We start from the raw sequence: 14410 nt of genomic DNA, 5'->3' as shown, positions 1-14410 counted from the left end.
CCTTCATCTTTTTTAAAAAAGATTTGTTTATTTGAGAGAGAGAAAGAGAGCATGAGCAGGAGGGGCAGAGAGAGAGGGAGAGAGAATCTCAAGCAGACTCCATGCTGAGCTCAGAGCCCTACACAGGGCCTGATCCCAGGACCCTGAGATCATTACCTGAACTGAAACCAAGAGCTGGACACTTAACTGACTGCACCACCCAGGTACCCCTGTTTATACTTCAGCTGAAAAGAGATTTTCAGGGTGCCTGGTTGACTCAGTTGGTTAAGCATCTGCCTTTGCTCAGGTCATGATCTCGGGGTCCTGAGATTGAGCCCCACATCAGGCTACCTGTTCAGCAGGGAGTCTGCTTGTCCTTCTCCTTCTCCCCCTCCCCTCCCCTCCCATGCTCTCTCTGTCTCTCTCTCAAAGAAATGAATAAAATCTTAAAAAAAAAGAGAAGAGTTTCAATGGGCATAAAATTTTGGATTAACTGTTATCTTCTTTCATCATCTTAAAATGCTGCCCCACTGTCTTTTGGTGTCCATGTTTTTTAATGAAAAATCAGTAGTCATTTGAATCATTGTTCCCCTAATTGTAATGTGTTGTTTTCTGTAGCTGTTTTCAGTTTTTTCTTAGTCTATTGTTTTTAGTAGTTTGATTATGATGTTTCTTGGCATTGTTTTCTTTGCAGTTATCATGGTTGGGGGTCTGCTAAGCTTGAATCTGTACTTTTATGTCTTTTATCAAATGTGGAAGGTTTGGGCCTGCATTTCTTCGAATATTATTTTTTCCGCACTGATCTCTTTCTCTTCTCCTCTTGAGACTCCAGTGACTTATATTTTAGAACTTTCAGGATTGTCCTGTTTTTCCTTGAGCATTCTTCATTTTATTTTAATCCTTTTTTTTTTCTTCTGTTCTTCAGATTGGATCATTTCTATTGATTCATCTTCAAGTCCATTGACTCTTCTTTATTAAGATTTTATTTTTAAACAATCTCTACACCCAATGTGTGGTACAAACTCATACTCTGAGAACAAGAGTCACATGCTCCACCGACTGAGCCAGCTAGGCGTCCCCACTGACTGTCTCTCATCCCCATTCTGTTATTAATCACATTAAATGAATTATATATTTTAAATATTGCATTTTCAGTTCTACAATTTTTTATTTTGATATTTTTTAGTTTTTACTTCTACAAAAAAATTTAAAATCTATCTTTCCATTTATCTCATGGAGCTAGTATATAGTTGCAATAGCTGCTTTGAAATCTTTGATAATTCTAATACCAGGATCATCTCAGTATTGGCATTTGTTTATTTTCTTTTCCTAGGTCTTGAGAATTGATCATATTCTCTTAAGTCTTTTAATGTCAATTGTTATGTGGTACAAATCCTGGGCCCTATTTTAATTCTCTGAATAAAATTTATCTGTTATTTGTTTAGCAACAAATTATAATCTCAAATTCTACAAAAATCTTAATTTGAAAGATTCTCCTATGATGTTTGCATTAATCCAGAGCATGCATGCTTCAGGGTTTAGTCTGACACTTAGGTTGTAATTTATATCATAGTTCAATTCTGAAAGTCCTTTGCCATTCTGCTTTGGGTCTGTCTTCAGCTTATAAAGCTCAGGGGTGACCCTGGGACTTGTGTGGGTTCATACACAGACTTAGGGAGTCTATTTAACATTTTTGTTTCTAGGACTTCTCTCACATTCTCTGACCACTTTTTGGTTCCACTCTCCAGAATGACATAGTTTTAGCTAGATATTTAGCTTCCAGCTCTACAGTTTTTCCCAGCCTTGCAACTGAGGCCCTAAAGGGCAAATCCATAAGACAAAAGGGAAAAAAAATGTATAGGTAATCTCATCCTCAAATGAGTTGCTCTTCCATGTTTTGCCTCCTCTTCACAATTTTGCCTCTTTTGTTTCTATTTCAGAGTATTTGGGTAGTTGCTTTTTTTTTCAGAGATTTTATTTACAATGGTAAACAAAAGCTATACTGGGCTTACTAAACTTTGGCCAGAATTAGAACACTTTGGGCAGGAGATGCATCTCAATTGGTGCTTAAGTTTATAAACACAGAGGAGGACTCTGTGGGCCTGAGACACACACTTGAGAAGGGGATGCTGGCCAGGTACTACTGGTGTCTCTTGGGGGGGAGGGTACAATCTCACTGGTTCTTATAGTGTTGATAAATCTGCAAGATGGTTTCAGTGGTGGCTTCTGGGAAAAACAATTATTATCAACAAAAGAAGTGAGGCTAGGATAACTCCCAAAGGAGGATTATCAGGAAAAAAGTGGCATAATCTAATGTGTGTTTTAAGATGATCACTGTAGTTGCACTTTGGAGAATAGAGTCAATAAGACTAGAGCAAAAACAAGGACACTTATTAGAAATTATTGAATAATTAGATAATATAGGAAATTATTGTAATAATTCAGGTGTATTATGATTTATACTAAGTAGCAGTACATATGAGGGATTGTTGTCAGACTATAGGCATATTTTGAAATTAAAGTCAACAGAATTTAAATTCCCATAGGAGTGAAATTGTATGGCATTTCTCTTTCTCTGATGACTTAATTGTGTAGCATAATATTCTCTAGTTCCATCCACATGGTTGCAAATGCCAAGTTCTTCTTAATGATTGCTGGATAATTTATGCTATAGGAAATAATCAAAGATTATTTATTATATATATATATTTAAATTTCTCTGTGAAACAATAATAAATCAATATTTGGACAAGGAGACTGAGTCAGAAAACATAAAATTAGTTTTCCGCAATGAAAAAAAAAAAAAAAGAAACTAAAACATGGTTTAAAAGAATGATCAAACCAAATATATGTTTACCCATAATTGGTAATTTATACTGAATACCACCTAAATAAATCATCTATAAATAAGAAAGAAAAAATGAAAATGATGTTGGTTGGTTAAACTTTCTATAGACACAAACACTGATTTTTAAAACTTTGACAGGTAGATTTGTCTGATTAATATTTCTAAATTGGTTTTAAGCTTTGTTATGTTGTGTCTGCTCCATTCAAAAGACAATGAGACATGAAACAAGAAAAGAAAGTTTATTGAAGATATAATGGTAGCTTAATAAAAAGCCCATTTAAAAATTCATTCTGAAATATTTGTAAATGTGGTAATATTGTTCTAAATTTTGTGTGTTTTTTTAATTTTTTGTTTACATTTTCAAGTATTATATTACTTTCAGGAATACAAAAAGTTATCCAAGAAGAAGATAGAAATAAGTAGGACAGAGATGAACCACAAGAGACTATGGACTTCGAGAAACAAACTGAGGGTTTTAGAGGGGGTGGGGTGGGAGGATGGGTTATCCTGGTGATGGGTATTAAGGAGGGCACATACTGCATGGAGCACTGGGTGTTATACGAAAACAATGAAGCATGGATCACCACTTCAAAAACTAATGATGTATGGTGACTAACATGACATAATAAAATAAAATTTTAAAAAAAGAATAGGACAGTAAAAAGTGACAAAATCAAATGTGATTGAATGCAAAATTTGATAAAAATATATTTTCATTGAATTAATTATAAAGTCAGAACAACTTCCTGTATCCAATTTGATATGTAAAGAGCTTGAATGTCATCACCTGCAACTCTACAACAAAAAAATCTGAACAAGCTGAAAATCAATTACTTTTTATGAACTAACCATAAAACTAAGTTTTCAGGGTGAACTCTCAGCCTGAAATCTGGAGAGAGGCAAAACTAGTGTCACAGGTAACATCTGAATACTGGTGACAGAAGACTCTAGAGTCATAAAGTGGTAAAAACACTTATATGGTAATTTTGATGATTTGCTGGAGGTTAAGTGTGGACTGTCCTAAGAGTGAAAACCCTTGAGGATCCATATTCTGGGGATGAGCCTTCAATTTCATGTGCTTTACCTCCGTGAAGTCCATTGGTTTCTCATAATGAAGATCTATGAAGATCCCCTCATGGCTCTGGCAGGGGACGGAAAGTTATCATTGTGAAATACACTAGGATTCTTCCCCATAAAAAAGGCCTACTCTCCAGGGGAAAATACTTTACCAAAGTCTTATTTCTGCTGGAGGAAGAACATTTTTTCCACTCTAGCCCCCTCTAGCCTACCTGTCTCATCCAGGATGTTAGTGGGGAGAACTATACCACTTAAGAAACTCCCATAAAGGTCATAGCCTTGAGATGCAGACTCTCTAAAAGACTAAAATTTAAACATAATATATGGTGTTCCCACTCTCTCATACCTTACCACCACAATAAATGTATTGAAAATTCTCCAGTAAAATAGTATTAGATTACAGTTAAAGAGATGCAAGACAGATTCTCTGAGGAGGAATACTAAAGGAAACCCAATGTCAAGAGGGGAGATAAAAACAAGGATATAAGTGCAATTTAAAGCCTCTGGAAAATATTAAAGACAGCCAAAATCTTTGCCAGTTTAATATAAATCCTTACAATAAAAGCTTACTTACCTCAGCTTTTGTTACCCAATACAACATGTCCAGCTTTTCACAAAAAGTAACAAGGAATGCCAAAAGGCAAGTAAAAACATAGTTTGCCAAGACAAAGAAATAATCAAAATCAGACTCAGATATGACACAATCAATCAGATATTTATAATAACCATGATTGAGTGAGGAGTCCAAGATGGAGGAAAAGTAGAATACCTTAATTTTGTCTGGTCCCAGGAATTCGGCTAGATAGCTCTCAAATTGAATACCTGTGAACTCAACCGGAGATCTAAGAGAAGAATAGCTTCAACTCTACAAAAAGAAGTGCAACCATTTTCTGCAAGGTAGGAGGTGCAGAAAAGTGAATCTGAGGCAATATATATGGGAAGATAGACTGTGGAGGGGGAAGCCTCCATCAGCTGGCTACTGGCAGGTGATAGCACCAGAGCACAAAATCAGAACTTTTAGAATTCTTCTCCAGTGAGTGACATCACTCAGGTGGCTAAGTGGGGGTGAAACCCAAGCTGGGACAGTGTAGTCCCAGGATCCTCAGGATCACAGGAAGACTGAGGGTGCCTGAGTGTGGCAGAGCTCCCAGGCATCAGAGCAGGGAAGCCAGCTGTAAAGAGTGAACCCAAGAGTGTTCTCTCAACTTGGGGTTGCCATAAACCATGAACCACAGCATAGTCAGGTGACTGGTCTCTGAGCAGGGGCCCAACAAGTGGCAAAACTGGTGAGAATGCCCGTTCCTCCTCCAGGAGGAGCAGCACAGGAGCATGACACAGGAGTCTACAAGGTTTGGAGACTCAAATGAGATCATGTGCCTAAGACAGAAATACTCAGTACAGACCAGGCGAGTACAGAGTGTGGCTGGAGACCAGGGAGACAGGAGTGATTGATTGCTTTTATCTGAGGGCTCACCGAGGAGTGGGGCCTCTAGCTTTCAGGTCTGGGGCCAGAGACTGGGAGGCTGCCATTTTCATTCTCAGCCTCTAAAGCTGCATGGAAAGCCTTCAGGGAACAAAAGCCACATAGATTGAACTGGAGCAGATTACTTAGCCTGGGCCCCTGGCAAGGGCAGTGCAATTTCACACAGGGCAAATACACTTGAAAATCAAAGCAACAGGCCCCTTCCCCAGAAGATCAGCAAGAACATCAGGTCAAGACCAAGTTTACTGAACAATGAGAACAGCAAAACTCCAGCATGAGGGGAATACAGCACATAGAATTCATGTCTTTTTTCCCCATGATTCTTTAGTCTTTCAACTTTAATTTTTTTTAGTTTTTTTCTTTCCTTTTCCAACCAATTTCTTATTTTATCAACTCTTTTTAAAAATCTTTTTGAATTTTCATTTTTATACTTACATTCTATCCCTTCATTGCATTTAATCTTATTTTTGTATATATACAAGATTTATTTTCTTCACAATTTTGGGATGCAATTTCTTCTAACAGAGGAAAATACACTGAAAATTTAGTATATGGCTCTGTTCTATTCACTTGTCTGATCATATTCTCTTTGTAGTAGTTGTTGTTGTTGTTTTCTTCTTCATTTCTTTTTGTTGTTGTTTTGTTAGTCTTTTTTTAAATTTTCATCTTTACAGCTATATTCTAATTCTCAATGTATTTAATTTTATTTTTGTATATATCAGTTTTCCTTTCATTACAATTTTGAGATGTAGTTTCTTCTAACAAACTGACCAAAATACGCTCAGGAGAGAGTGTACTACTCTGTTCTGTTCACCTATCTGTTTATATCCCTTCTGTTGTTGTTGTTGTTGTTGTTGTTGTTTCTCTTTTTTGTTTTTTCTTCTCTTAATTTCCATTTTTACAGTTATATTCTATCTTTTCATTGTATTTAATTTTATTTTTGTACATATATAACTTTTCCTTTCTTTACAATTTTGGGATCTAATTTTCTAAGAAACAGACCAAAATACAAACCAAATCCAGTGTATGGTTCTATTCTGCTCACCTGTCTGATTATATTCCTTCTCTCTGTCTCTCTCTTTTTTTAACAGTTTTGGGTCTCTTCTGATTTCTTTGTGTACATTTTTCTGGGGTCATTTTTGTTATTTTAGTGTTTTGTGCTCTTGTTCATCTATTCTCTGAACAGAATGAAAAGATGGAAAAACACTTCAAAAAAGAGAACAAGAGGCAATACTGACTGCCAGGTACCTAATTAGTATGGACATAAGTAAAATATCAGAACTAGAATTCAGAATAACAATTATAAAGATACTAGGTGGGCTTGAAAAAAGCATAGAAGACACTAGAAAATCCCTTTCTGGAGAAATAAAAGAACTAAAATCTAATCAAGTTGAAATCAAAAAGGCAATTAATGAGATGCAATTAAAATGGAGGCTCTAACTGCTAGGATAAATTAAGCACAAGAGAAAATCAGTGATACAGAAGACCAAATGATGGGGAATAAAAAAGCTGAGAAAAAAAAAAAAAAGAGGTAAACAACTATTGGATCACTAGGGGAGAATTTGAGAGGTAAGTGATACCACAAAGCGAAACAATAAAGAATAATTGGGATCCCAGAAGAAGAGGAAGAGAGAGGGGGGCAGAAGGTATATTGGAGCAAATTTGAGCAGAAAACTTCCCTAATCTGGGGAAGGAAACAGGCATCAAAATCCAGGAGGCACAGAGAAACCCCCTCAAAATCAATAAAAAAAGGTCAACAGCCCAACATATAATAGTGAAACTTACAAATCTCAGAGAAAACAAGAAAATCCTGAAAGCATCTTGGGACAAAGAGGTCTGTAACCTACAAGGATAGAGACATTAGAATGGCAGCAGACCTATCCACAGAGACCTGGCAGGCCAAAAAGGACTGGCATGATATATTCAGGGTGCTAAATGAAAAATATGCAGCCAAGAATATTTTAGCTAGAATGTTATTCAAAATAGAAGGAGTGATAAAAACTTCCAGGAGAAACAAACTAAAACATGTTATCACCAAACCAGCCCTAAAAGAAATATTAAAAGGGACTCTCTGAGGAAAGAGAGAGCTCAAAAGTAACATAAATCAGAAAGGAACAGAGACAATATACACTAACAGTCACATTACAGGTAATACAATGGCACTAAATTCATATCTTTAAATAGTTACTAAAATGTAAATGGGCTAAATGCCCCAATCAAAAGACACAGGGTATCAGATTGGATAAACAAGCAAGACCCATTGATATGCTGTCTACAAGACACTCGTTTCAGACCCAAAGACGCCCCCAAATTTAAAATGAGGGGGTGGAAAACCATTTATCATGCTAATGGACATCAAAAGAAAGCTGAGTTGGCAATCCTTATATCAGATAAATTAGATTTTATTTTATTTTTTTAATTTAATTTAATTTTATTATGTTATGTTAGTCACCATACAATACATCATTAGTTTTTGAAGTGGTGATCCATGATTCATTGTTTTTGAATAACACCCAGTGCTCCATGCATTAAGTGCCCTCCTTAATACCCATTACCAGGTTAACCCATCCCCCCACATCCCTCCCCTCCAAAACCCTGTTCGTTTCTCAGAGTCCATAGTCTCTCGTGGTTCATCTCTCCCTCCGATTTCCACCCCTTCATTGTTCCCTTCCTTCTCCTAATGTCCTCCATGTTATTCCTTATGTTCCACAAATAAGTGAAACCATATGATAATTGACTTTCTCTGCTTGACTTATTTCACTTAGCATAATCTCCTCCAGTCCCATCCATGTTGATGTAAAAGTTGGGTATTCATTCTTTCTGATGGCTGAGTAATATTCCATTATATATATGGACCACATCTTCTTTATCCATTCATCTGTTGAAGGGCATCTCGGCTCTTTCAATAGTTTCGCTATTGCAGACATTGCTGCTATGAACATTGGGGTGCATATGGCCCTTCTTTTTACTGCATCTGTGTCTTTGGGGTAAAAACCCAGTAGTGCAATTGCTGGGTCATAGGTTAGCTCCATTTTTAATTTTTATGAGGAACTGCCACACTGTTTTCCAAAGTGGTTGTACCAACTTGCATTCCCACCAACAGTGTAAGAGGGTTCCCCTTTCTCCACAACCTCTCTAACATTTGTTGTTTCTTTCCCTGTCCATTTTTGCCATTCTAACTGGTATAAGGTGGTGTCTCGATGTGGTTTTGATTTGGATTTCCCTGATGGCTAATGATGATGAACATTTTTTCATGTGTCTGTTGGCCATTTGTATGCCTTCTTCAGAGAAGTGTCTTTTCATATCTTCTGCCTATTTTTTGACTTGATTATTTGTTTTTTGGGTGTTGAGTTTGAGAAGTTCTTTATAGACCTTGGATACCAGCCCTTTATCTATAGGGTCATATGCAAATATCTTCTCCCATTCTGTGGGTTGCCTCTTTGTTTTGTTGACTGCTTCCTTTGCTGTGCAGAAGCTTTTTATCTTGATGAAGTCCCAAAAGTTCATTTTTGATTTTGTTTCACTAGCTTCTGGAGATGTATCTTGAAAGAAATTGCTGTGGCTGATGTCAAAGAGGTTATTGCCTATGTTTTCCTCTAGGATTATGATGGATTCCTGTCTCCCATTGAGGTCTTTCATCCATTTTGAGTTTATCTTTGTGAATGGTGTTAGAGAATGGTCGAGTTTCATTCTTCTGTACATAGCTGCCCAATCTTCCCAGCACCATTTATTGAAGAGACTGTCTTTTTTCCATTGCATATTTTTTTCCTGCTTTGTTGAAGATTATTTGACCATAGAATTGAGGGTCCATATCTGGGCTCTCTATTCTGTTCCATTGGTCTATATGTCTGTTTTTGTGCCAGTACCATGCTGTCTTGGTGATCACAGCTTTGTAATATACCTTGAAATCAGGCAACGTGATGCCCCCAGCTTTGTTTTTCTTTTTCAACATTTCCTTGGCTATTCAGAGTCTTTTCTGATTCCATACAAATTTTAGGATTGTTTGTTCTGGCACTTTGAAAAATGTTATTGGAATTTTGATTAGGATGGCATTGAAGGTATAGATTGCTCTGGGAAGCATAGACATTTTAACAATGTTTATTCTTCTGATCCATGAGCATGGAATGTTTTTCCATCTTTTTTGTCTTCTTCAATTTCTTTCATGACTGTTCTGTAGTTGCTAGGGTATAGATACTTTACCTCTTTGATTAGGTTTATTCCAAGTTATCTTATAAATTTTGGTGCTATTGTAAATGGAATCGTTTTTCTAATTTCTCTTTCTACAGTTGCATTGTTAGTGCATAAGAAAGCAACTGATTTATGTGCATTGATTTTGTATCCTGCCACCTTACTGAATTGCTGTATGAGTTGTAATATTTGGGAGTAGAGTCTTTTGGGTTTTCCACATAAAGTATCATGTCATCTGTGAAAAGAGAGAGTTTGACTTCTTCTTAGCTAATTTGAATAACTTTTTTTTTTCTGATTGCTGTTTCTAGGTCTTCTAGTACTATGTTTAACAATAGTGGCAAGAGTGGGCATCCTTATCGTGTTACTGATCTTAGGGGGAAGGCTCTCAGCTTTTCCAAAAAGAATGATATTCGCTGTGGGTTTTTCATAGATGGGTTTTATGAACTTGAGGAATGTTCCCTCTATCCCTATAATCTGAAGAGTTTTAATCAGGAAAGGATGCTGTATTTTGTCAAATGTTTTTTCTGCATCAATTGAGAGGACCATATGGTTCTTCTCTCTTGTCTTATTAATGTGTTCTATCACATTGGTTGATTTGTGAATGTTGAACCACCCTTGCATCCAGGGGATAAATCCCACTTGGTCATGGTGGATGATCCTTTTAATGTATTGTTGGATCCTATTAACTAGGATTTTTGAGGATTTTGGAATCCATATTCATCAGGGATATTGGTTTGAAATTCTCCTTTTTGATGGGTCTCTGCATGGTTTGGGAATTAAGGTAATGCTGGCCTCATAGAATGAGTCTGGAAACATTCCCTCTGTTTCTATTTTTTGAAACAGCTTCAGGAGAATAGGTATTATTTCTTCTTTGAATGCTTGGTAGAATTCCCCAGGGAATCCGTCAGGCCCTGGACTCTTGTTTTTTTTTTTTTTTTTTGGAGGTTTTGAATCACTGCTTCAATCTCGTTACTGGGTATTGGCCTATTCAGGTTGTCAATTTCTTCCTTTTTCAGTCTTGGGAGTTTATAGATTTCCAGGAAGGCATCCACTTCATCCATATTGCTCAGTTTATTGGTATAGAGCTGTTGATAATAATTTCTAAGAATTGTTTCTATTTCCTTGGTCATGATCTCTTCCTTTTCATTCATAATTTTATTAATTTGGGTCCTTTCTCTTTTCTTTTGGATACGTCTGGCCAGTGGTTTATCGATCTTATTAATTCTTTCAAAGAACCAGCTTCTAGTTTTGTTGATCTGATCTACTGTGTTTCTGGTTTCTAATTCATTGATCTCTGCTCTAATCTTAATTATTTCTCTTCTAATGCATGGCTTAAGTGTCATTTGTTGCTTTTTCTCTAGTTCTTTAAGGTGTATAGTTAGTTGGTGAATTCGTGATTTTTCTGGTTTTGTGTGTGTGTGTGTGTGTGTGTGTGTGTGTGTGTGCGTGTGGCTTGGATAGTTATGTGTTTCCCCCTAGGACTGCCTTGGCAGTATCCCATAGGTTTTGGAGCAATGTGTTTTTGTTCTCATTGATTTCCATGAATTGTTTAAGTTCTTCTTTGATTTCCTGGTTGACCCAAACATTCTAGAGCAGAGTGGTCTTTAGCTTCCAAGTGTTTGAATTTCTGCCAAATTTTTTCTTGTGATTGAGTTGCAGTTTTAAAGCACTGTGGTCTAAGAATACACAGGGAATAATCTCAATCTTTTGGTATCGATTGAGTCCTGATCTATGACCTATTATGGGGTCTATTCTGGAGAAAATTCCATGTGCACTCAAGAAGAAGGACTATTCTGTTGTTTTAGGGTGGAATGTTCTGTATATATCTATGAGGTCCATCTGGTCCAGTGTATCATTCAAAGCTCTTGTTTCTTTGTTGATTTTCTGCTTAGATGATCTGTCCATTGCTGAGAACGGAGTATTGAGGTCTCCTACAATTAACATATTGTTATCAGTATGAGTCTTTATCTTGGTTAACAGTTGGCTTATGTAGGTGTCTGCTCCCATGTTGGGGGCATAGATATTTACAATTGTTAGATCTTCTTTTTGGATAGACCCTTTAAGAATGATATAGTGTCCTTTTGTGTCTCTAACTACAATCTTTACTTTAAAATCTAATTTGTCTGATATAAGAATTGCTACCCCAGCTTTCTTTTGAGGTCCTCCGGCATGGAAGATGGATCTCCATCCCTTCACTTTCAGTCTGGATGTATCTTTAGGTTCAAAATGTCACAGCATATGAATGGGTCCTGTGTTTTTATCTAATCTGGAACCTCGTGCCATTTTATGGGAGCATTTAGGCCATTCATGTTCAGAGTGATTATTGAAAGATATGAATTAATTGTCATCATGTTGCCTGTGAAGACCTTGTTTTTATAGATTGCCCCTGTAAATTTCTGTTGTAGATCTCTCTTGGGGTCTTTCTCCTTTTATAGAACCCCCCTTAATATTTCTTGCAGGGCTGGCTTAGTGGTCACATATTCTTTCAGTTTCTGCTGGTCTTGGAAGCTCTGCATCTCTCCATCCATTCTAAATGACAGCCTTGCCAGATAAAGTATTCCTGGATCCATATTCTTCTCATTTAGTACCCTGAATATGTCTTGCCAGGCCTTTCAGGCTTGCCAGGTCTCTGTGGATAGGTCTGACGTTATTCTGATGTTCCTCCCTCTGTACATAAGGAATCTCTTCCCCCTAACTGCCCTTAAGATGGTTTCCTTGGTTCTAAGATTTGCGAGTTTTACTATTACATGCCCGGATGTTGGCCTGTTTTCCTTGATCTTAGGAGGGGTCTTCTCTGCCTCTAGGACATGAATGTTTGTTTCATTCCCCAGATTAGGGAAGTTCTCTGCTACGATTTGCTCAAATATATCTTCTATTTCTCTCTCTCTCTCTCCATCCCCTCTCGGATTCCAATAATACTGACACTGGAACACTTCATGGTGTCACTTATTTCTCGGATTCTATTTTCATGGATTCAGAGTTGTTTTTCCCTGGCCTCCTCTTTTCCCTTTTTATCTATTAAATTGTCTTCCAGGTCACTAATTCGTTCTTCTGCCTCACTTACCCTAGCAGTTAGGTTATCTAGATTAGATTGGATCTCACTGATAGCATTTTTATGTTCTGCCAATTCATCTTTCGTTTCTGCCCTTAGAGACTCTATGTTGCCATTAATTGATTTCTCCATTCTAGCTATTGTCTTCACAATTACTAGCCTGAATTCCATCTCTGACATCTTGGTTATATCTGTATCCATTTGTAGATCTGCTGCATAAGTCATAATCTCTGAGTCTTTCCTATTTTGGGGGTTCTTCCTCCTAGTCATTCCATTGATGGGTGGTTGAGGGAATATATAGAGTCCAAATTATTGACCAGAACCCAAGCAAGATACGTCTGTTTTCTAGGCACTTTAGGGTTGATGGCCTCTTGTTCTCTGGGCCTGTCTTCTGATGGAAGGGCCTGCTGTGTTGTTACTAAGGCAATCTTGTTTGGACAGAGTTGCTCTGCCCCCTGTGGCGGGGAATGGGCTCAGTAGGAACTGGTGTTTTGGGGCTTTTTCTCTGGCGGCTTTCCCTGGTGGCTTTCTGTGTCTGTTCTGAGAGTCAGAGCAGCAGAGACTGTTTCCCACCCTCTGCCTTGGGGCAGAGAGATCACAGTCTGTTCTTCAGTGAGCTCTCCAGGCCACACTGTCTCCGTTTCTGTCTGTGCTGCTATAAACTGCAGCTTCCTGGGTTGTGTGACCTTCTGCAGCAATCCCAGTCCTTGCCCCATGTCGGGGCACATCTCTGCCTTTTGTGCTTCTAAAACTGCCAGCCGCCCCCAGTTAGCATGCACGACCCCGCTGCACCAGTTTCTGTCTAAAGTCCTTTCCCTGCCACTACTGGTCTGCATGTCTGTGCCCCATCCCCAGTGTGGGAGGCTATTACTCAATGGGGGTGCAGGATCCCCACAGCCAGGCTCCCTCCTGCTGCCGTTTATCCTCCAATGTCTGCCCATGGAATCACAGCTCCCTGCTTTGTACCTCAAATCCAACCACCTGTGATCTTCTGTTTGTAGAGATCCAGATCTTATATCTCAGGCTGATTTTGTGGGTGCTCAGAGTGGTCTGGTAGATATCCAGCTCAATTCTGGGGACCAGTTGGAATAGGGTTCCCTCCTCTTCCTCCATTTTTTTCCCTCTTCCAGATAAATTAGATTTTAAAACATAGAGTGTAATAAGAGATGAGGAAGGACACTATATCATAATTAAAGAGTCTATCCCATAAGAAGATCTAACAATTGTAAATAATTATGCCTCTAACATGGGAACAGCCAATTATATAAGCCAATTAATAACACAATCAAAGAAACATGTTGATAATAATAGTAGGGGACTTTAACACCCCTCTCACTGAAATGGACAGATCATCTAAACAGAACATCAACAAGGAAATAAGGGCTCTGAATGATACACTGTACTAGATGGTCTTCACAGATATATTCAGAACAATCTATCCTAAAGCAACAGAATGTACTTTCTTCCCAAGTACACATGGAACATTCTCCAGAATAGATCACATACTGAGGAACAAATCAGGTCTCAACTGGTACCAAAAGAATGGGTTCATACCATGCATATTTTCAGACCACAATGCTTTGAAACTGGAACTTAATCACAAGAGGAATTTTGGAAAGAACTCAAATACATGGAGGCTAAAATGCATCCTACTAAAGAATGAATGGGTCAATGAGGAAATTAAAGAAGAATTTAAAAAATCATGGAAACAAGTGAAAATGAAAACACATATGTTCAAAATCTTTGGGATGCTGCAAAGGAGGTCCTAAGGGGGAAGTATATA

This window comes from Mirounga leonina, unplaced genomic scaffold (assembly GCF_011800145.1).
Source record: "Mirounga leonina isolate KUSES-001 unplaced genomic scaffold, KU_Mleo_1.0 Mir_204, whole genome shotgun sequence".
Classification (NCBI taxonomy): domain Eukaryota; kingdom Metazoa; phylum Chordata; class Mammalia; order Carnivora; family Phocidae; genus Mirounga; species Mirounga leonina.
Note: the sequence above shows the minus strand (reverse complement) of the source record.